This window comes from Trachypithecus francoisi, unplaced genomic scaffold (genome assembly GCF_009764315.1).
Source record: "Trachypithecus francoisi isolate TF-2019V2 unplaced genomic scaffold, Tfra_2.0 Lachesis_group5, whole genome shotgun sequence".
In the NCBI taxonomy this organism is placed as follows: domain Eukaryota; kingdom Metazoa; phylum Chordata; class Mammalia; order Primates; family Cercopithecidae; genus Trachypithecus; species Trachypithecus francoisi.
In genome coordinates, this window is record NW_022681470.1 from 63,254,627 (window position 1) to 63,278,122 (window position 23,496).

A 23,496-nucleotide genomic window follows, 5' to 3' on the forward strand; every position below is an offset into this window, starting at 1 on the left:
GAAGATCACAGTCTGCAGCAGGGGTGTCCAATCTTTTGGCCTCCCTGGGCCACATTGGAAGAAGAAGAATTGTCCTGGGCCACCCATAAAATATACTAACACAATAGCTGATGAGCTTTAAAAAAAATTGCGAAAAAAACCTTGCAATATTTTAAGAAAGTTTACAAATTTGTGTTGGGCTGCATTCAAAGCCGTCCTGGCCCCCATGCAGCCCACAGGCCATGGGTTGGACAAGCTTGGTCTACAGCTTCTCCCCATTCCAATCTGCCTGCTCCATTGTGATCAGAGTTAATCTTCCTGGAACACACTGGTAATCAGAGAGTTTCTTTCTGCAAAACTTTCAGTGTCTCTCCATTGTCTATGTTCTTTTTATTATGATTTTTATTATTTTTAGAGATAAGGTCTTGCTCTGTCACCTAGGCTAAAGAATAATAGTGTGATCTTGACTCACTGCAGCCTCAAACTCTTGGGCTCTAGTGATCCTCCTGCCTCAGCCTCCCTCTTGAGTAGCTGGGATTGCAGGTGTGCACCATCATACCCAGCTATTTTTATTTTATTTTAATTTTTGTAGAGACAGTGTTTCGCTATGTTGCCCAGTTTGGTCTCAAACTCCTGGTCTTAAGTGATCCTCCCACCTCATCCTTCCAAACTGCTGGAATTACAGGTGTGAGCCACCACACCCAGCCCATCTATGTTTTTGATGTTCAAATTGTAGTTTCCCAGTGTCAGCATCATCTGTACTGTTACAAATGCAGAATCTCAGGTCCTATTCCAGTCCTACTATAACATGATCCCACAACATAGCATGTGATTTGTGTGCACATTGGCATTTGGGAAGTGCTGTTCTGTTCACAAAGGTGCATGCTTTTTGGCTTGGTCTTTAAGTCCCTCTATATCTGGCTCAAACAGCTTTCCAACCTTATTTCTTGTTTCTGTTCCACTATACCTGAGCCAAACAGAACATTCACTCCAGTGGGTCACTGGCATCCTGTTATTTGAGCTTATGTGGTCAGTCTTTCCATCTTTGCATGTCTAAGCCATGCCCGTGTCTTAAGAACCATCTCAGGTGCTCCCTGTTCCAGGAAACTTTCCTGATTCTCCCAGAAGAAAGTTAGTTCTCCGTCTTCTGAATTCTTACAGCGTTTTATTTGTTCTTCTCTTAGGGCATTCAGCACTATCTGCCTTCTGTTGTCTTCCCTTAGTGGACTGTATAAGTTTGTTTGATCTTCTAGAGTCCCACAGGGCCTAGTGTATATGTGGTGTATAGTAGATGCTCACTAAATATTGTGGAATAAATAAATGAATGAATGAATTTAAAAATTAGTGCCAAGTGTATCTTATTTTCCCCATTTTCTATTTTTATTTATTGCCTTAATAATACGGGACACAAATTATCCTTTAAAAGCCAGCTCTGTGCAATGAAAATGGGGTTAAGGTTGAGGAGAACATGACATCTCAAAATAAGCCAGAATGAGAATTTCCTCCAGATGTTTTTTTTTTTCCTCAGTTTATCCTTCCCAAGTCTTATTCTCTTTATGATAAGAGAATCATCTGATAATAAAATGTTATTTTAGTATGTGATAAATGAAGACTTAGGGGAGGAATCATTTGCTTTAGAAAGTGATTCAAAGTTGGATTTATTCTGTTGGTAATCTCATCCTAAATTTAAAATAGCATTTGATTTTTAGTACTATATCATATTCTCAGCTTATGGACTTATTTGTTACAAATTAAAGTTCAGATGTGTTAATCTCCAAGTCATCTGAATTGCTCTGATTAAGATCACATACTAGGAATAGGGTGATTTCTCCAAGTCTAGAAGAATTGATTTTCTGTTAAAGATGGTACTTGGCATCATTTTTTCTCAAATAACCAGCAAGTATTTATTGATTGACCAGTTCTGTGCTTGTACAAGGCATTGGAAAATACAAGAGAGGTTTAGAGAGTCATTATGTGGTTGGAGAGAAGATTTTGAATACAAGAAGCAATTAGACCATAAAGCAGTAATGATCTCATTAAGATATCATTGGTGTTACATACAACATAGATCTGATGAGAGGTCAGAGATGGATAAAGGTTCTGGAATAGTCAGGAAAGTTATCATGAAGCAGGTAGGACCTAGGCTTGAGAGGTAGATTTGTGTGGCAGAGGAGAGAACAGCAGGTGCAGGTGAGAGGAAGCAGGAATATTTGGTGATAAGGGGGTGTAGGGGCTAGTATGTGATCCAGCTTTATTAAAGGGAAGGTTCCTAATACATTCATCTAACTGATTTCCATTGCACATTCCTTGAACTCATTTGTGCCTTGGAGTGTAGTAGGGAACAAACTGCCTCTTCCACATAGCACTTAGATGAAGAAATGGGCATTTAACAAATCACACAATTAGATATATAATTTAAAGTTGGGGTAAATGTTGTGGGAGAAAAGTATTTAATACAAGGTGGTACAAGAACCTGGAAGAGGGTGACTGTTACACTTCATAGCTGGTTTACTCCTATAGCTTCCTGCCTGATCATATCCTGAGTAACAATCAATCTACTTATTTAACAAGTTCCTTTTAAATACCTGTGAGTACTGTGCTCTCGGTTGATTCCTGTAGGAACTAACATAAGCTTAGGAGTTCCTGGTTAAGTAGAGCATGGTGACTTATGTCTGTAACCCCAGCACTTTAGAGGGTAAGGTGGGAGGATCTCCTGAGGCCAGGAGTTTGAGACCAGCCTGGGCAACATAGCAAGACCCCATCTCTACAAAAAATAAAAAATTAACTCAGCATAGTGATGCATGCCTATAGTCCTAGTTTCTCGGGAGGTGGGAAGATCGCTTCACCCCAGGAGTTGGAGGCTATAGGGAGCTATGACTGCACCACTGCACTCCAGCCTGGGTGACAGAGTGAGACCCTGTGTCTCAAAAAAAAAAAAAAAATCCCTGGTTAACAGGGAAAAGAGCTACGTAAGTAGTATAATATGAAAAGAACTTTAGTAGAGACATGAGAACACAGATATTTTCAAGAGCAGTAGAAAATAAGTTAAATAAGTAGAGTAGACCCCAAGTGATAGCTCTTTAATAGTAAGCAGAGAAGTTCAGATTGGGTGTGGCAGCATTTTAGTGGGTTCTCTGGGTTCTTAGGTGGGGAGAGAGACATGAGGAAAAGAGAAGGCCAGGATGAAGGTTTCAGGGTATTCTACACAAAAAGTAAGAGAAAAAAAAAATGGAGGGAGTGGAAAGGAAGTAGGAATATATTGAGAAGGTATTCAAGAAACTAAATAGGACTAGAAAACTGACTGGATAAAGCATAGGACCATAATGGTCAGAGGTGACCCAGTGTCTCTACCCTGGTGACCTAGAAGAATTGTGGCATCCATGATAGAAGTGGGGGTGTTGGGGGAAGATCTGTTTTGAATGGCGATCCTACTTTGAACATTTTGGGTTTCGAGCAGTATGAGGCCATCAGGTATGCAGGTGGAGGTGGCATACTGCTGAGGTAAGAGGTTATGTATGACTGGGGATAGCTAGCAGAATCTTCAGGGTAAAAGTGATTGTGGAAGAGATGAAAGTATATGAATTCAGGGAAGAGAAAGAGGAGAACAAAGAGCTAAATCGAGGACCCCAGGCTTCGAGAATAAAAGTTACGCATTGGTAGTAAAAGTTACCATGAGGAGAAGCAAAAGCTACCTGAAGAGAGAAAGAGAGAATTGTTTTGTTTTTTAAGGCAAAGGATAGAAGGTAAGGTGGAAAAGTGGTGTCTGATGGAACTAGAAGTGTTTCAAGTAGAAGATCTGTAAGAGCAATTTCTTATTGATACTCTCTCATGTATAAGGTATTGTGAGAGATGCAAAGATGACTAAAATGAGCCCCAAACCCAAAAGCTTTCAATCTTTTTGGGTGAAACATATGAAATTGCTGGGGTTTTTTGTAAGGCAAAATGGCAATTTCATATGGTACAGCCTGGTAGAAGAGGAGATAGAACATACGTACAAATGCATTTAATACAGGCAAGGTGGTGAGAAACTCAGTAAGAGAGGCTCAGGCAACATCCTACTTTCATGCATAATTTATTCCTAAAAGTGTATACAGAAGTCAAATGGTTGAATGTCTAACTACAGTTGTATGTGTGGTAGGTAGGTTCTATTATTATAAATAAGTGTATATGTGAAATTCCAAATTATACCTCACCTGATATATTTTTAGCATTGTATGCCTTGTCTTTAGTTCTATTTGTTTTTCCATGATTAAACTCATGGCCTGCCTGCTGAAGTTCAGTGAATACCTAAAGAGTCCACGTAGCTGATGAGTTCTGCCCTTATCTTAGTAATACAATGATGAGACCTCTACTTCGCAATGCAGCATTAGTAACAACACTTTCATTTTTCCATTTCCACTCATTTTTATGTTGCAAAAGATAACCAAGTGTTCAGATGTGTGCATAGCACAAGCACTGCTATGCAGAGACAACTATCCCGCTGAAACAGACTTGGTACCTGGCAGTCAACATCACTAAGACAAGCTTGAAACATGTGCTGGCAACTGAAAATTTGACATTTTGGCATAGGAAAGGCATCTTAGGCATGTCTGATTTGGTAAAGATATAAGTTTGACTGATGTAATAGACCCCAAGTAATAATGGCATACACAAGATAGAGATTGATTTCTCTCTGATGTCATAGTCTAGGTGTTAGCCATCCAGAGCTGTCAGGCTTCTTATTCCAGCCCAAGAGTGTTGCCGTTTTCTGTATGACTCAAGATGGCTCACTACCACCGTGGTCTCATTTCAGCCGGCAGGAAAAGGCAACAGGACAAGGGGCAGTTGTGGCCTTATTTTTTAAAGATGTAGTCTGGAAGTGGCACACACATCTCTTCAACTCATATCTAACTGGCCAGAACTTAGTCACATGGTTATGCTGAACTGCAAGGGAGGCTGGGAAGTATACTTATTGTTCTGGGTGACTATAAAGTAGAGTTTCTATTAACATAGAAGAAGGAGAAATATTGGGGGACAATCAGCAGCATTTGCCATATTATCCATGTGTGGTGTATGAAAGGACAAGTGTAGGAAAGACCAGGGCCACCCATCCATAGAGTGTCACAGGTGCACAAAGAAGAGATATTTCTTCTGATTGGGGGACTGGAGAGGGCTTTAGGGATGTCAAGTTCAGTGGGAGGGAGATGAAAAAATTAAAGTGCCAATGCTAGGTATTGATCCTTTAAGCTTAATACAGTTGAGATAATGGAGAAGTTGTAGAAAGAAGGTAAAAAGATGGGAAAGGAAGCATTTTAGATAGAGAGAGCAGTGTTAGAAAAGGCTAACAGAAGTGAGAACAAAGGCTGGTGGATAACTCATCTGTTTTGCTGAAGAACAGGAATTATAAACATGATAGTGAAATAAACCTGGAAAAGATAGGGGCCAGAAGATTAAAAAGGTCTATGAATGCCAGGCGACAGGGTTTGGGCTTTATTCTGTAAGCATGGGGGACCACTGATAGTTTTTGAGCAAGGAATATAATTATGGCTTTGCTTTCAAAGGGTAACTATGGCAACGATGCATATGATCAATTGGAGCAGAGAGACTGGAAGGAGGAGGACCTGTTAAGAAAGGAGTCCAGTGGTGAGGTTAATGTGGGCTGAAACTGAGGTCATACCCTTGGTAATAGACAAGATGGGGCCAAGTGTGAGGGCAAGAATCAATGGAAGTCGAAGAAGCTGGGACAGAGAAAGTGCTCTTGGTGTTTCCTGGGTCTCTGGAGTGACAATAGTACTGTATTTTCATTCAGTCGGTGAATTGTAGCCTTGATTTTGCTGACTCTAGGACTGGTCCCAGAATAGTTCATTCTCTGCCCAGAACATCTCAGCGGGCACTCATCACCTCCCCCGGAGCTATAGCAGCTGTTGGGCTAGCAATGCCATGAATTTGTCTTCCTGTACTGCCAGGAGAGCAGCTGCCAGCAGCAACTCTGGACAGACCCATCTCAGGGACGTGGAAACTATTCAATTTGGGATGCAGCAGGTTGGCCAGGGCTGAATTCAGTCCACATGGATTCATCCCACCCTTTTCCAGGCCACTTTCTTACCCTGGCTAGGTTTCAACCACTCAGACTGGGTTAGGTTGGGTATTTTCTTACAGTTCTAAGTGACTGCATTTAGAGTTGGACACTGCTGAACTGCTTTCTTCGTCTTTTGGACACCTCTTCCCCTGGAAGCCATTACCCTGTCACCCTTTGGCTTTGCTTCCTACTCTGCTCTGCTCCTGCTCACCTTTTGTCCTCTCCCACATTGTGCTCAGTGCAGACATCCTCATTAAAGCCTGCACAGTTCTGACTCCATTGCAGACTGACCCTCTGATTCCATCTCTCTCCTTCTTTCCCCTTCCCCCAGAGAATGAGAGATGCCGCAGATAGAACTGTAGTGATTATTTGACCCTACCTTATTCTGCTTTGTTTAAGACAGGTAACATGGCTTCCCCCATCCCTGTGAATTGTGGGAAGACTGCTAATAATGTCTGAAATTCTGTCAGCCTGGTTTGATTAAGAGCAGTGATAAAGTATTATGTGAGGGTAGGAAGCCTTTCTAGGGAAATTGTTCTTGCATTTTCTTTGGCTCCTTAAAGAGCATAAATGTATTCCTATTTGTTGCTGAGCCTTTGATTGTCTCTTTTAAGTGGAATCTGTGTTAATATTGCCCAGCAGGACTCTAATTGATAATGCATTGACTGTTGTTGTTTTTTTTTTTTTAAATAGGCTTGCTGTAAATTACCTTTCAGTCATAGCTCACTTGGTTTTGATCTCTTGCTTTTAATAACTCATGGTTTTAGGTAGCTTTTTCTTTCTGTTGAATTTTTAGAGCAATACTTCTACATTGCTATCCTGCTGTGTTCCTTGCAGAGACCTTCTGCTATTTTATAACCCACTGTCAGTATCTCTTCAGTGTTTCTCCTAGCTTTTTTTTCTCCTCAACACATATTTGTTGACTATTTTAGAGATTTTGTTCTAAACTCTTAGAGGACAGAGATCCAAAGAAATAAAAGGAGTAGTTCTTTCCCATATGAATTTATAATCTAGTCAGGGAGAAATTAAATTCAAATACAAGAATACAAATCTTCAACATAAGGCTATAGGTAGTAAGTACTAAGTATATGCTGCAGAAGAGATGAGGCTCAGTTGATGTAGTCAGGAAACTTCAGTAAGGAAATGAGATTTGAACAAAACTTTAAAGAAAATGTTCTTGAGAGGGAGGGGAATATATTCTAGGAAAAAGGGGCACAGCTAGAGGACAGAATAAAGCAATTTTGAGGTACAGTGAGTAAACTGATTTATCTGGGAGTAGAAGTGGATATGGAAGACATGGACAAAGTGAGGTAGGTTTGTATTGTGGAGGCCTTGACTCTTGATTAGAGATTTGGCTCTATGCAACAGACACTGGACATCACTGATGGTTTAAATAGGTATGAACTCTGATTAAGGAAGATTAACCTAGTGGTAGTTTGCTAAATGACAAGAAACATGAGACCAAGGAAACCAGTTGCTGCAGTAGATCATAAGGATCTAAATTAGGTTGGGATGGTAGGAATGAAGAGGAATTTATCCTTCTGTCCATTTAGCAAATATATATCTTCGTACCATGTGCCAGACACATGCCAGATACCCACCCCTGTACTCCTAGAGCTTACAGTCTAGAGACAGATGGAAAGCACCTGGTGCAGAAAGAATCTGCAGGAATTGCTGACTAATGGGATTCAAGTTTCAAGTGAGCTTGGAAGCCACAAAAGAAAGAGGTCTGTAAAGTGTCTTTTTGACTTGGGTGATTGATAAATTAATGGTATCTTTAAAAGTAATACAGAGGGGCTTTTTTGGGGGGTTTCTGTTGTTGTTGTTTGATTTTTTTTTTTTTTTTTTAGACTGAGTTTTGCTCTTGTTGCCCAGGCTGGAGTGCAATGGCACGATCTCAGCTCACTGCAACCTCTGCCTCCCAGGTTCAAGCTATTCTCCTGCCTCAGCCTCCCGAGTAACTGGGATTACAGGCATGCACTACCACGCCAGGCTAATTTTGTATTTTTAGTAGAGACAGGGCTTCTCCATGTTGGTCAGGTTGGTCTCGAACTTCTGACCTCAGATGATCTGCCCACCTTGGCCTCCCAAAGTGCTGGGATTACAGGCGTAAGCCACTGTGCCCAGCTGAAATCTAGAAGTTTTTTTAACAGAAGTTAGGAGAAGGAATTGTTTTTGAAGGGGTAAAATATGAGAAATTTGGGTTTTAGATTTTAAGTTTAAGGTGTTGGAAGAGTATTGAAGCTGAAATTTCTAGTAATTGACAAAATGAATAGCTGTATGCAGGGCTGAATAGATTTTTTGGCTGTTGGTAGAGATTTGCACATGTGCACAGAGAAGGGATGGTTGAAACTGTGGAAATATTTGTGATTTCCAATAGTAAGGGTTTAGAAGAACAAAGGGGAAGCTTCCTTTGTATCATCTGTGATACTTAGATTACAGAGAGTATAAAGGAATTTAAATGATATATTTATTTGTGTATCATTCAGTATACATTTTGGGAACCTAATTATGTATCAGCAATTGGGCTTGGTACTGGAGATAGAGAAGAACAAGGCAATCTCCTATTTTCACTAATATTAAATTAGCAAAATATCAAGGAGGTAGACATAGAAAGTAAACTTTCTTGTTTGGCTGGTTATCAGTTGTGTCACCATTGGAAGGGATGTGAGGGAGCAGGCCCTAGGTATCTCAAGAATTTGGTAGGCATTCAACCTGCAGTACTCCTTTCAGTGGGAGGTTAGTTACACAATTAATTAAAGAAAAAGTATTGTAGAGTCTGTGTTGTTGGCCTCAGGCCCAGTATCTGAATGTGCGCCGTCTCTGTAGTTACATCACTACTGCGGATGGGTTTCTTCTCTGGAGTTGAGTTCAAAGTCATTCACCAGTCTCACAAGATAGCATTGGGTTGAAAAGCACAGAGTCAGTTGGCCATGGGAAATGTTATAGTTGTGGTTGCAAATCAGAAAAGGGTGGAAGGCCAGAAAGTTCCTCATTGACTTATGGAGTGACCTTGAGAAGGAAAGTACCAGGAAACATGAAGCTCCCGAGAGGGAGAACCCCTGACTTCCTGGGACCAGTGCGTCACTCACTCATTTTGGACATATTTGGGAGCTGTTTGTTCCCTCAGGAAAGATTTTGCCCAGATGTAGCATCTGGTGTTGCAAGGGTTGGCTTCCCTTCTCCATGGCTCAAGATGCCTTTCTTCAGAAATTAACAGAACGTTCTTTGGTGTGTTTTACATGGGCTCAGTTCATGTAGAACCTTAGATCATGGTTGAGTCCTTTTTGGAGGAAGAATTGGGAGGACTTCTCACACATGGGTAAAGCAGGATGGAAGAGACACAAGAAGGCCACTTGGGAATCAGCAAGACAGGGTGATCCAGTCTTTGGAAGAGAGGAGGAATTCAATTAAAAGTTATTTGGGAAGCTTTGTGACTTAGTGGGAAAAGCCAGAGCTTTGAGCCAGAAAAACTTGGGTCTGAATCTTGTCTCTTCTACTCCTAGCTGGTAACCTTAAGCAAGGCAATTTACCCCTGTTAGCCTCAGTTTCTTACCTGTGAAATGTTGACAGTAATACTTACCTTGAAGGGTTCTTCTAAGGATATATGTAATGTATATACAGCACTAGCTATTTTCTGTGACTTAATGGATGCTTAATAAATGGTAGCTGATATAATTATCAGGAAGAGTCAACCCTGATAGTTAAGATCAGCCACAGGAAGAGTCAACCCTGATAGTTAAGATCACAAGTTCTGGGAACCAAATTTCCTGGGTTTATAATCCTGGATTTCCCCCACTTACTTGCTGCATGATTTTAGGTGAAAGTTTTTAATCACCTCAGTATCTTCATTTGCAAAATGAAGGTAATATTCATACCTACCTTATGGAGTTGTTATGCTGGTTAAGTGAATTAATATGTGAAACACTTAGGACAGAGCTTGGCACATAGTAAATGTAAATAGTAGCAACAGTTATCCCTATCCTCAGGATTTGGGCCTGAGCACAGCTATACTGGGTAAAACACTGGTATATTAGATGCACTAGTCATTCCCTGTGCAGAGTTAAGTATTCCTAAGCCTGGCTGGGTAATATGTCAAGTTTCCATTTTCTTCAGACCCCTGTGGGCCCTCATGAATGACAAATTTATCCCCCACCCTGATTTTTATGGTATAGCTACATTGGGCAGGACATAAGCAATTATGTGACTCTATGTAATTGCATGGTCAGTCCCTATAAAAACTCAGCAATTGTATGTTTTGTTCTGTAAGGTGTCATATAGTTCAACCTTGGTGGGTTACTTTTAGATCCACCATTCCATACTTCACATTCATGAAGAGTAGGACATTTGTCATACAACCACTCTCTGATTTTCTTGTCCTCTTGGAGTTAATAGTTAGCCCTATTGCCAAATTGCTGAGTTTCTATAAAGATACACCATTCAGGCCCACAGGTCCCAATTTTGACTTGGGCAAATAAAAGAAGGCCAGTCCTATTCAGCCTCCTGCAGTATCTACCATCGAGGCCAGCAGGCCAGTGCAGTACAAACCTTAGTCATGAACATAATAATATGTAGTTTACAGGCCGGGCGCGGTGGCTCAAGCCTGTAATCCCAGCACTTTGGGAGGCCGAGACGGGCGGATCACGAGGTCAGGAGATCGAGACCATCCTGGCTAACATGGTGAAACCCCGTCTCTACTAAAAAATACAAAAAACTAGCCGGGCGAGGTGGCAGGCGCCTGTAGTCCCAGCTACTCGGGAGGCTGAGGCAGGAGAATGGCGTGAACCCGGGAGGCGGAGCTTGCAGTGAGCTGAGATCTGGCCACTGCACTCCAGCCTGGGCGACAGAGCGAGACTCCGTCTCAAAAAAAAAAAAAAAAAATGTGGTTTACTGGGTTGTTTGTCTCATGAGGCCAAACAGAAGCTCCCAAACTTCTGCATAAGTGGCTTTATATCTTCCTTTTAGGGTAGGGAATGATAAGCGGGCAGGTCAGAAGCAAAATACGCTTTTATGAGCAATTGGGAGGATGTTGGAGACTCCTGAGAGTTTCCTTGTGTCTCCTAGGATCTGCCACTGGAATGTCAGCAGGCCATACCTCAGTCTTTCAGCTCCATGGAGCAAAGACAGTAGTGATCACGTTCCTTGACAACAGTGCTAGTGTGTGGGGAGCTTTTAGTTTTCCTTTTCTCTGCTCCTGTAAGCCCCATAATAATTCTGTAGCAGACACAGGAAGCAATGTGTCTAACTACTACCAGGCAGTGTGTTCTTGGGATTTTTAATTCTCAGGAATTTGCAGCCAATTAAATGAATTTACTTTGATCCAGTTCTCTTTTCAAGGCAAAAGCTGTGTCATCTTATTGGGAGCTGACTGTGTTAAGTGGGAGGGTTTACAAGATAAGAATAAAAGACAGTCTCTGCCATACATGCTTTTATAATTGAAATGGGGAAAATCGGGCAGGCTGAGAGAGAATAATAAGAACACATGTGCACAGGAATTTAAAAATAGCACCCCATTTAAAGCAGGTTCCAGTAGTCACCAGGAAGAGAAGAAAGGTGCAGTACTCAGGAGGGACTTGTACTTGGTTCAGTCAGGGAAAGGTAAAAAATAGTATAGTTATGTTCTCAATTAGATTTGTTCCCTAGTTAATTGAAGTAAGGACTTTAATATCTAATTCCTGCGCTGCACAGAAGTATCACATGGTGAAGAGAAACAGCGTGACATGGGACGGACTCATTGTTAATGAAAGATTTACAGAGAATGAGAAAAAAGTAGGGTTTGGGTTTTTCAGAGTTGAAATAGGTCCATCTTTTCTGCTGGCGCCTCCTCTTATACATCCCCACTGTCATTGCTCCTTGGGTTTTAAATTCAGGGAGAATCAACGAGCACAGTTCTGCTTCTTAGTATATTTAGGGTGCAGCTGGTTAAAGAGCCAGGATTAGAAAACGAATCGAACAAACTAGGATTATCTTCAACGGTAGGATGCTGAGCTGTGTTTGCTGATTCCTGCTTAAGCAGTCGGGACAGGGCATCCTTGCATGAAATTCAGACATCCCTCCCTGGCAGCCTCTATGTTAAAGTAGAGGTTGCAGAACAAGTCTGGCAGCTCTCAGCCTGAACCCTTGTAAACAACAGATGTTCATAACTAAGTTCTAGGGTGGGGGTAGGGGTTATTGTTGATGCTTGAAATTCTTTGAATTTATAGGCAGCATCTCAGGGATTTAGCAAAAGGAGGAAGTTGTACAGAATTGATTTCTGCAGTGTACAGGTAGAAATGATGCCTCAGATGGATTTCCTTGAAGACAAAGCACAGGCTATTGAGTGGACTCTAAAACAGAACAAGGTGAACCCAGGAAGGCAGGCACAGTTAAGAAAGGGTTGGCTTCTTAGTGTATTGACTTCCTCTCCTCCTTCTCCTCCCTCACCCCTTTTTATACATGGACTGGATTTGTCAGTCTCCTTCTTGCTCCTGTTTTCTCCGGTGGAAATGTGTGCCCTTTCTTACTACAGAGTCCTAGATATACGTGCATACAAATTACACAGTGTATTAGGCCATTTTTGCGATGCTATAAATAAATACCCGAGGCTGGGTAATTTCTAAAGAAAAAAAGTTTGATTGGCTTATGGTTCTGCAGGCTGTACAGGAGGCATGGTGCTGGTATCTGCTTCTGGTGAGGCCTCAGGAAGCTTACAATCATGGCAGAAGGCACCAGGGAGCTAGCATGTCACATGGTGAGAGTGGGAGCGAGAGTCGGGGGAGGTCCCAGACTTTTGAACAACCAGGTCTTTTGTGAACTAAGTGAGCATGAACTCACTTATCACCACGGAGATGGTGCTAAACCATTCATGAAGGATCTACCCCCATGACCCAGTCACCTCCCACCAGGCCCCACCTCCAACACTGGGAATCACATTTCAGCATGAGATTTGGAGGGGACAAACATCCAAACCATATCACATAGGAGGGAAAACACACAGGAAGAGCACACAGGTGCACTTCCCTTAGTATCTTCTGAAGGACGCAACTCAGGTTTTTATGATACACTGATTAATGGGTTATTGTTATGGGCTTTGTCTTGGATTTTAACCTTATACTTTCTCAATGTTGGTTTTGCTAGATATTCATTACTTCATTAAACAGAGGTGCTGGGCATGGTGGCTCACGCCTGTAATCCCAGCACTTTGGGAGGCCGAGGCGGGCAGATCATGAGGTCAGGAGATGGAGACCGTCCTGGCTAACATGGTGAAACCCCTTCTCTACTAAATACAAAAAATTAGCTGGGCGTGGTGGCGGGTGCCTGTAGTCCCAGCTACTCCGGAGGCTGAGGCAGGAGAATGGCATGAACCCAGAAGGCAGAGCTTGCGAGATTGTGCCACTGCACTCCAGCCTGGGTGACAGAGCAAGACTCCGTCTCAAAAAAAAGAAAAGAAAAGAAAAGAAAAAACAGAAGTCAGTGATGAGAATATGGCTTATGAAGACTTCAATGCTGCCTCTTCTTTATCCCCATCCCCTAGTCCCCAAGCACACATACCGAGTTCCCAGCCAGATGATCAGTGCCTAGGAAACCTTCTACTTTACAACATAGTTCAGGGAAGCCGTAATAGAAAAAATATAATACATCTTTGGTAGACTTCCTTGGTACCAAATTAAAGAAGACTTTAGAAAGATTCTTATCGTAAATCAGATGAAGAAAAGCAATTTACCAGATCCGGGAATGTTTTTGAGCCACTCTAGCAAGAAACAACTGGCTTGAAAATCTATGATAAAATAACTTACTGTTTTGGAAGCTAAGAACATCTTTGTACAATTTTTTTTTTTTTTTAAGATGGGAATCTCTCACTCTGTTGTCCAGGTGGGAGTGCAATGGTGCCATCTCGGCTCACTGTACCCTCTGCCTCCCAGGTTCAAGCAATTCTCATGCCTCAGCCTCCCAAGTACCTGGGATTACAGGTGCATACCACCATGCCTGGCTACTTTTTATATTTTTAGTAGAGATGGGGTTTTTCCATGTTGGCCAAACTGACCTCGAACTCCTGACCTCAGGTGATCTGCCCGCCTTGGCCTCCCAAAGTGCTGGGATTACAGGCATGAGCCACTGCGCCCGGCCCATCTTTGTGCTGTTATTCCTTCTGCAAAACAAGTCCACCTCTGGCTGTTTTGTCCATTTGTATGAATTTGGTGAATGCCAATCCTGGTATGTGAGGTTCCCTTAATCTTTCAGCAAACATTTATTGAACATTTATTCTGTGCCAAGAGTTGTACAAGGAATTAAATATACATAGAAGAATAAGCTACCATTCTAGCTCATGGAAGTTATTATTTAATGTGAAATATTTTAAGTTTGTTTATGTGTATTTGTGTGTGCTCTGATAAGGCATAGACTTCCAGGTTGAGGAGACAGAATTGTTGGGTTATGAGTCATCCTGTTAGTCACCTTTATTATATGTGAATTAGTAATAAACACTTGACTTCATTCTCATCACTAATTACCAATAGGTTCTCTGCAGGTTTGGGGTCACAGAGAGGTGTAGGATCCTGTTCTTTCCCTCAGGAAGCTCATGGTGTCATGTGGAAGACAGAGAGTTTATATGAAAAAGATAACACAAAATAATATACACTTATTGCCGAAGGAGAGATGGGAGAAATGATTTCATTTTTCTCCAGAATGCAATCTTTAAACAGTTTTAAAATTTTGCCATAGTGTTAGACTTACAGAAAAATCACAGGAATAGCACAAAAAATTTTTGTATACTACCATTTTATCCAGCTTGCCCCAAAATGTTAACATATTACTACGTTTGCTTTATACTTCACCCTTTTCATACCCAGTTCTCATACATATTTTGCTTTTCTGAAACACTTGAGAGTAGATTGCAGACATCATGCCCTTTTATCCATACATACTTTAAGGTGTATTCACTAAAAATAAGGATGTTCTTTTGCATAATTGTACTGTAGTCATCAAAATCAGGACGACCAGATTGATACAATACTATTTTCTAATCAATAGACATTCAGATTTTACCAGTTGTTCTAAAAATGTCCTTTTTTGGCAAAAGAAAGTCCAAGATTATGCAATTCGTTCAATTATCTTATCTCTTTAGTTTCCTTTAATGTGGGATGATTTCCAAGTCTTTCTTTACATTTCAAGACATTGACATTGACCCCGTTATGTTGTAAAAAGTCCCTTAATTTGATATTTCTGGCAATTTCTGATAATTTCCTTATGATTAGATTCAAGCCACACACTTTTGGCAGGAATACCATAAAATGGTAATGTCATGTTCCTCTCAGTGCATCATATCAGGAGGCACTTGCTGATGATTTGTGCCATTACTGGTGATGTTGAATTTGACCATTTGGTTACAGTTGTGTCTGCTAGGTTTCTCCACCATGAAGTTGTTATATAAACTTTGTAATTAATGCATATATTGTAGAGAGATACTTTGAGACCATGTAAATATCAACTTACCTTCAACTGTTATACTCACTAGTTTTAGCATCCATTGTAATTCTTGCTTGAATCAATTTTTATTACGATGGTTACCAAATAGTCATTTTTCCAGTTTTCATCATTCCTTCTACATTTATCAGTTCCATTTCTACTGTAAGGAAGAGCTTTTCCATTACCCCCACTTTTTGGTCTGGTTGTTGGTTTATGTCAGTGTGGACTTGTGGATTATTATTTTATTCAACAGGTTATAATCCTTTGCCATCTTTATTTTAATGTTCATATTGTTCTAGATTTGGCCAATGGAGTCCCTTCATGCTGGCTCCTGTGTCTTATTGATATGTCCCCATCATTCTTTGAGCACTTCCTTACTTCATGGCACAACAAGGTGTTCCAGGCTTAACTTGTACGTTCCTTGCCTTTACTCTGGAGTTGGCCGTTTTTTCAGAGAGCCTTGGTTGCTTTTAGTGGGAAATGGTATTTAGAAACCATGGATGCTAAATATGCTATTTGTGACCGAAGTACCATTATTTATAGTCCCTTTCAGCAGACAGAGGTAGTAGATACATGTATGTACACATAGACACACACACACACCCATGTACTTCTATAAATAACTGTTTCTTTATCGGTCTGTATATTTATATATATTAAGGCCTGTGAGTTCATATCAGTATCTTTCATTCCAATCCAATACCATGTGTTTTATTTAATTTTCTCCCCTTTCCTGTTCTCTGAACAGTGAGAAACCTGGTTCCTCTTATCCATAACACACATGTTCACTTAATTGCTCAGTCCTAGAGTGTACAGAAAGTTGCTTCAGAATTACTAACCCATGCCTCTGAAAAAGAAGACTACTGACTAGATTTTAATACTGGTTTAGAGTTCTTTTTGTTATTAACCTTGAGGGCCAAAATACAGTGTTCAAAAGTTAGCTGACTAGTTCTTTCTTTCCTATCTTAGTCTGTTTTGTGTTGCCGTAACAGAATACCTGAGTCCAGGTAATTTATAAAGAAAAGAAGCTTATTTGGCTCACGACTGTGGTGGCTGGAGAGTATAAGAACGTGGCATCAGCATCTGCTCAGCTCCTGGTGGGGGCCATGTGCTGCCTGACAACATGGCGGAGAAGCTGAAAGGCTGGGGAACGAGTTCAAAGACAGCGAACACTAGGAAGAAGCTTGCTTTACAACACCTCACTCTCTCAGGAACTAATCCAGTCCCACAACAGTGAGAACTCATTTCCATGAGAATGTTAATCTTATACATGAAGGATTCTTCCCATGACCCAGACAACCCCCTAATGGCCCCGCCTCTCAAAACCACTTGCAATTGCAATCAAATTTCAACATGAGTTTTGGAGGGAACGGACCATATTCAAACCATAGTATCCCTCAACCTCCAGACCTTCCATGTAGTTATATTACTTGTTTGAAATATAATTTGGTTTATTTATTTGTTTGTATTTAATGTTTTCCTCTCCAGAATGGGGTCTTGACATTTCTCACTGCCAAACCTTTTCTCTTGACTAAAGATGGAACAGATTCAGGAGAAGCGAGAGACCCATGTATCCATAGATTAAGTCAGGGCTTTAGCAGAAGTCAGTGATGGGGACATAGGCCAGACATGCACTGAGAACAAACCAACCATTTCCCCTACTTCTGGGCCAACCCTGTCTCTAGGCAAACCATCTTGTGGATTGAAACCCTTGCTAATTTCCACTAAGCCTACTCCTAGGTTCTCCTTGCCATTCTCCCTGATCACCTCTTTTGCATTTAGCGAACCAAAAATCCAGTATCCGCATCAGCATCTGCTCAGCTGTAGGCCATGATTGTGTGTACTGTGTACCAGCAGCTCATGTAATATGCTTGATGTAAGACCTTAGGATGATGTTGATCTAGCCTCTCAGACAAGAAGCCCCAGGACACTGCACATTGACACCCAAACTTGCAGACTTTTATGTCCTTTTGCAAGACTGTTTGCTAGTGTCTTGTTCTGAAATCCTTGAAATTTCTCCTCCTGGACTTTCTTCAGTTACATGCTTTGGCCTCTCTAATAGCTGTTTTGCATCAATTCTGATGACCTGGCCATTTTCTCCTGTCTGTCTGGGAATGACTTCCAGAATCCCCTTCCTCTGCCCCATTTAACCCTCTTCCTCCATCTCCCACACACTCATTTTATTTCTCTTTCCTCCAGACACATATAACCTGGTCAGTGCTGCTGATTCCAGCTGTTCTGAATCTTGTCTACAGCTTAAGTTCAAAAACAGATGGGCCCAAAGTATCCTAGATGCTGTGCCAATTTCCACCGCATGAAAACAAATTACTGAAAAGCATCAGGAAATTTTAGAATAGTTTTGGGGTTTGATTCTCTGCCTTCTCAATGGTCCTTCCTCCCCAACTCTTCTATTTCTCTTCACCCTGCCCTCCACCCCCCCTCCCCCCACATTACACCTTGCCACTTTCCATCTCTTCTTTATATTCCTTACTTAGCAAAGGCTGGTTTTAAAAACCTTTATCCTCATTTCTCCTCTTTCTATGTACTGATAGGTTTAACCATCGGGATGGGACTGTGTTGATAATCAAGCTAGGGCTGTTGGTTGTTTTTTCTAAATGTTTATACCCTTTTAAAATCTTCCATCTAGGACTAGGGACCTTATGTCCTTTTGGTCATATAAAGAAGGTGAGGCTGGGGCCGCTGTGTCTGTGGGTACATTTATAGGTCATATAATTCACCAACTTGCGAATAAAGTAGATATTCTTCTATTGACTTCATCACTAGGGGTGCAAAATTGTGCCAGTGCCACTGTCTGCCCTTGTCGGGAGCAAGTAGACACTCCCTGTAGACAGGGAGCTTGTTCCTTGGAAAGCAGTGACATTGGACCCACACCATTGCTTTCAGAATCCTCATTCTGGGAATATGCCAACTGCTTTCTCCCAATGTTCTGTAGATCATTGTTTAGCTTTGGCATTCCTAGTCACCCTAAAAATAAGAGGAAAACAATCATTGTAGTGGGACCACTTATCTTAGAGGTAATAAGGAAGACACTGGCAGTCATTTACAGAGTATGGGGAGAAAGCTATTGGCATGGTACAGTGGTTATTGGGTGCGTACTGTGACCAGACATTGTAGGAACTGTCCTCAAGAAAAGCCCTTGAGGGATAGGCTTCTAGAAGTGCAAGTACACGCTGGATTTATCTATGCAGATTATAGCATTTCCCCGCTTCCCTCCCTCCATTCCTCTCTCCCTCCCTCCCTTCTTTAGAAGAGAATACTTAGAAGAGAATCCTTAGATTCTCAAAAAGTATCAAGCAGAGCCCTATGGATGGTAACTGGAAAAAAAAAAAAAAAAAAGATTCTCAAAAGGATCTGGGGTACGTAATTATCTCCCATAATTTAAGACCATTACTCTGAAGCAGTGACTTTACAACGTTTTGATCATGAATCTCTGTGTTTTATACTACAGGCTGGAATATACATAGATACACATAAATAGCTGAGAACAACACTTTCACAAAACAATGCTTATCTTTGCTCTGTATGATATACTCCGAGATTTTCTACTTTGTTCTGTTATTCCTTTTTTTGTTGAGATGGGGTCTCATTCTTTCACCCAGGTTGGAGTGCAATGGCGCCATCATGGCTCACTGCAACCTCTGCCCCCTAAGCTCAAGCGATCTTCCCACCTCAGCCTCCCGAGTAGCTAGGACCACAAGTGCACACCACCACGCCCAGCTAATTTTTTGTATTTTTGGTAGAGATAAGGTTTTGCCATGTTGCCCCATGCTGGTCTCAAACTCCTGACCACAAGTGATCTGCCTTCCTCAGCCTCCCAAAGTGCTGGTAATGCAGGCGTGAGACGCTTCGTCCAGGCTACTTTTTTCTGTTATTCTGTTCTACTATTTTCTACTTAATTTTTTGAGAAATGCTAGTTGGTGACCTATAAGTTGATTTTTTTAAACCTCACTAATGGGGTGAATCCCACAGTTTGTAAAGCATTGCTTTAAGAGCATTGGTTTTTAAATTTTTGGTGTGCATAAAATTACGTGACATGCTGATTTGAAAGGCAGATTCCTGGGCATCAGTCCACCCCTAGTAAGTTGTAATCTCTGGCAGATGAGCATAAGAATCCACATGTTAAACAAGCATTCCAGGTGATTCTGATGCAAGGTGATTTGGGGTCTTGAAGCCTCACACTTACAGAAACTGCTCTCTTTTGCATTTATAAACCTGGCCGTTTAAGGCTTCAGATCACATACTTGCTTGGGGATGACAGATACTCCTGGGGATCATCTGACTCCAGACTGAGAATCTTCTCGTTACAGAATGACCCCAATCACTTAGGTTTACTTCTGGATCTTCACAATTCCTTGAGAGTCCTCTTTTACTGATGTCTCTTTTGGCCCTTAAGAAGGCAGAGAAGGGGTTAACTGAGGCCACAGAATAGAGTGAAGGAACTGAAGGGTCATTTTACAGAGTGACTGGGGTGTGGCCCAGTCCTCCAGTAGGTGCCCAGAGCCAGTCCAAAATTAGAATGGGGTGGGATTCAAAACTGCTTTTCCTATTCACTTGCCTTTCATGTGTAACCACATGCAGTGTGTCAACATGCTTTCAGGCGCCGTTAGGCAGCAGCAGTTTTGTTCCCTCTGGGTTCACGGACCCTTGGTATTCCTGTTATGTGTTGTCTTAGAATAGCTCTGCACTCTGGGGCTCTGAACATTGTCATTTAACTCTTTCAGCACCAGCCCTTTGAGATGCTAAGGGCTTTTTGAATGAAATGTAATAACCACCACAATGAAATAAGAAAACGGTTACTAGTCAGGAGACCTGGATTCTTGCCCTGCTCCACCACTATCTGTGTGACCTCAGGCTCCCTGAGCCTCAATTTCCTCACTCAGAAAATGACAGGCTTGGTCTAGACTCTAGACCATCTTGAAAGTCCCTTCTAGCTCTGAAATTCCATAATTCTATTTTTGTACACACTGGCCTTTTCTCTTTGCACATGATTCTTTCATTTAAAGTCTCAGCTAGGTTAAGCACAGAAGATTCACTGAGTTTGGGAATTTCCAGAGAATCAGATGATAAATTAATAACAACAAAATGTATTCCTAGCCAGGTGAGGTGGCTCACACTTGTGAGCCTGGCACTTTGGGAGGCTGAGGCGGGAGGACTGCTTGAGCCCAGGAGTTTGAGGCTACAGTGAACCATGGTCATGTCCCTGTACTCCAACCTGGGCAACAGAGCAAGACCGCATGTCTCTAAAAAAAAGAAAGTATGGACCGGGTGCGGTGGTTCACGCCTGTAATCCCAGCACTTTGGGAGGCCAAGGTGGACGGATCACCTGAGGTCACGAGTTTGAGACCAGCCTGACCAATATGGGGAAACCTGGTCTCTACTAAATAATACAAAATTAGCCGGGTGTGGTGGCACATGCCTATAATCCCAGCTACTCGGGAGGCTGAGGCAGGAGAATCGCTTGAACCTGGGAGGTGGAGGTTGCAGTGAGCCGAGATTGTGCCATTGCACTCTAGCCTGGGCAATAAGAGCGAAACTCCATCTCAAAAAAAAAAAAAAAAACCAAAAAAAGAAGTATTCCTATTTAGTATACTAATGAAGTAGGAAATTTATGAAACAAGTTTATTGTAAGAGGAATTTTGAGATGTATTTGTCTTTTCAGACCTGATTCTAGTCACTTTGTTTTGTGTGTATGAATTCATTGTGTGGGCTGTTGAGTAATAATAGTTGTTAAAATAATAAGAAAAGATGTTCGTACTGATACATGGTTGTAGAACACTTTCATGTTTGTGGGCATCACCTTGTTTGATTAGATCTTCACAAAAGTCATGTGTGTTGGGCAGGGCAGGTCTGCTGTCCCTGCTTATCCCGTTTTTTTTGTTGTTGTTGTTGTTTTGTTTTGTTTTGTTTTTAAGAGACAGGTCCTACTGTGTTGCCCAGGCTGGTCATTTACAGTCACATTCATTGTGCACTATACCCTCCAACTCCTGGGCTCAAGCGATCTTCCCACCTCAGCTTCCCGAGTAACCAGGACTACAGGCACATGCCACCATACCTGGCTTCCATTTACTTTTTAAAACAGTTGAAGAAATTTTGAGACCCAGAATGCATTTGTGGCTTGCCCAAAGTTACCTGGCTAGTAAGTGGCAGAGCTAAGCCTAGTCTCTGGGTCTTAAGCATAGTTCAAGGTGCTTCCCACAGAGTATAGATGGAGTTTCACATTGTTCATCCAGATTCCTTAAGGACCTGAGCTCAATAATTTGATCTACTAACCTGGAAATTGACTAGGGCATCTCTTCTACCACTCAACCCCTTAAAGTTTTGCCAGTAAAGTATCAACATAGTTAATAATATGCTGTAATTTAGAGCACACAAGAAGCCAGTGGACATACAAATTTGGTCATTCAGTAGCCACCCAGAGAGTGAGTACAGATACATGCTGGAGCAGCTGATTTGGCAAGTTTAGTGGAGGCTGAAGATATTAACTAGTCATTAGATGAATCATGGTCTTTCTATCCTCAACATTTACAGAATTGCTTTGGCTCTGGCATCTGTTGTTAGTCAATACTGATTAAGTACCCACCTATTCTTGGTGATAGGTGTTCATTAAACATTCTAAATATACCCTGTCCTCAAGAGAATTCCTTACTGGGCCTGGGGGTTGTTCCTCCTGCACCCCCACACAAAAAGAGACTTCCTTCTCCAAGATAAATATCCAGATAACACATGAGAACTGATAATGACACATGCATCCAATCTGATGATTACGTAGACTTCATTCCATTTAGATCCATAGTTTCACAGAATCAAGAATTTTATTTTTTTCCCTCCTTTTCATTGTTGTTATGAGCCATGTAAGGGGATTCATTATCCCAGGGACAGGTATTTAGAGGGGGAGATCTTTATGGATACCCTTTCTTCTCAGTGGCTTATTGCTATTTGGCATACTAAAGTACAGTTTGCTAGCCAGGAGGAGTTTCTGGCTGTAGATTAAGCATCTCCGCTCATGCCTGGTGCCAGGGAGATGCTTGCTCTTAAGGGGGTGGTTACTGCTTTGATAATAAGTGTGTGGATTTCTGAGTGACATCATTCCACTTTGGCACAGACAGGTATTTATTTCTCTAGAATGAACTACCAGGGGTGAGCCAGACTGTCTGCCTCGGTCATCTCCCAAGGTTTCATTTGTTTTAAAAATCTGCTAACACATCTGCGTGTATTTTTTTTTCTGTATGTGTTTGTCATGTGCTATAATTACTTATGGGGCTTCTGGTGACATCTTAATTAACTAGAGAAGAAAAAAACCGAAGATATAATTGTAGAGTTGTTCACAGGTTTTTCTGTGGACTTTGTGGATCCAACTGTCAACATGATATCGATGGTTATGAATTCTTTTTAAGCTGAGAAACGTATAAATTTTATGTTCCTTGGTCATCGATCACACCTTTGTTCTGTCTTTTACCCTTGCTATGGTGTTTTAGTTTAATTGAATGAATGAGTCAGCTCAGGCCTTTGATGTAATCACAGCCTATTTTGGGGGGCTTTCAGGGAGCATATTTAATACCGAGGTGAATTTCTAGGCCCTTAGTTCTATGGATTATATTGGGGTGGCATTGTAGCATGTAGATTGTACCAAGAGGGTTTAAAAGCCTCTTTATTTTTTCCTCTCTGTAGTTCTGGGAATTAATACATGGGATGTAAACAAAGGGAAGGTCCCAGGTCTACAGAAGCTATAGAGAGAGCTGGTGGGCAGGCAGATTTTCCAAGTCAGACAAATCAGGGTTTTGCAATGGGTTCATCCAAGCCACAAGACCAGGATAAGATGTGTGTTGTGGCTGCTGCACAGTTTAGGAGCAGGAAAGCCATGTCTTGGATCCAGAAAATCCGCAAACATGCGAGAAGCAGGTCAGAAAAAAGAATGTTGATCCTTTTTTTTCCTAGAACAGTGTCTAGCCCATAGTAGGATGCTCAATTAATATTTGTTAAATGAATGAATGAAA

The 23,496-nt window shown here is 41.4% G+C and overlaps 1 protein-coding gene across 10 annotated transcripts in view; it reads left to right on the plus strand.

Moving 5' to 3' along the window:
- SRGAP2 (SLIT-ROBO Rho GTPase activating protein 2) overlaps nt 1–23,496 on the plus strand; it is a 255,006-nt gene that overhangs the window by 104,105 nt on the left and 127,405 nt on the right. The gene's annotated exons all lie outside the window — the stretch shown is intronic.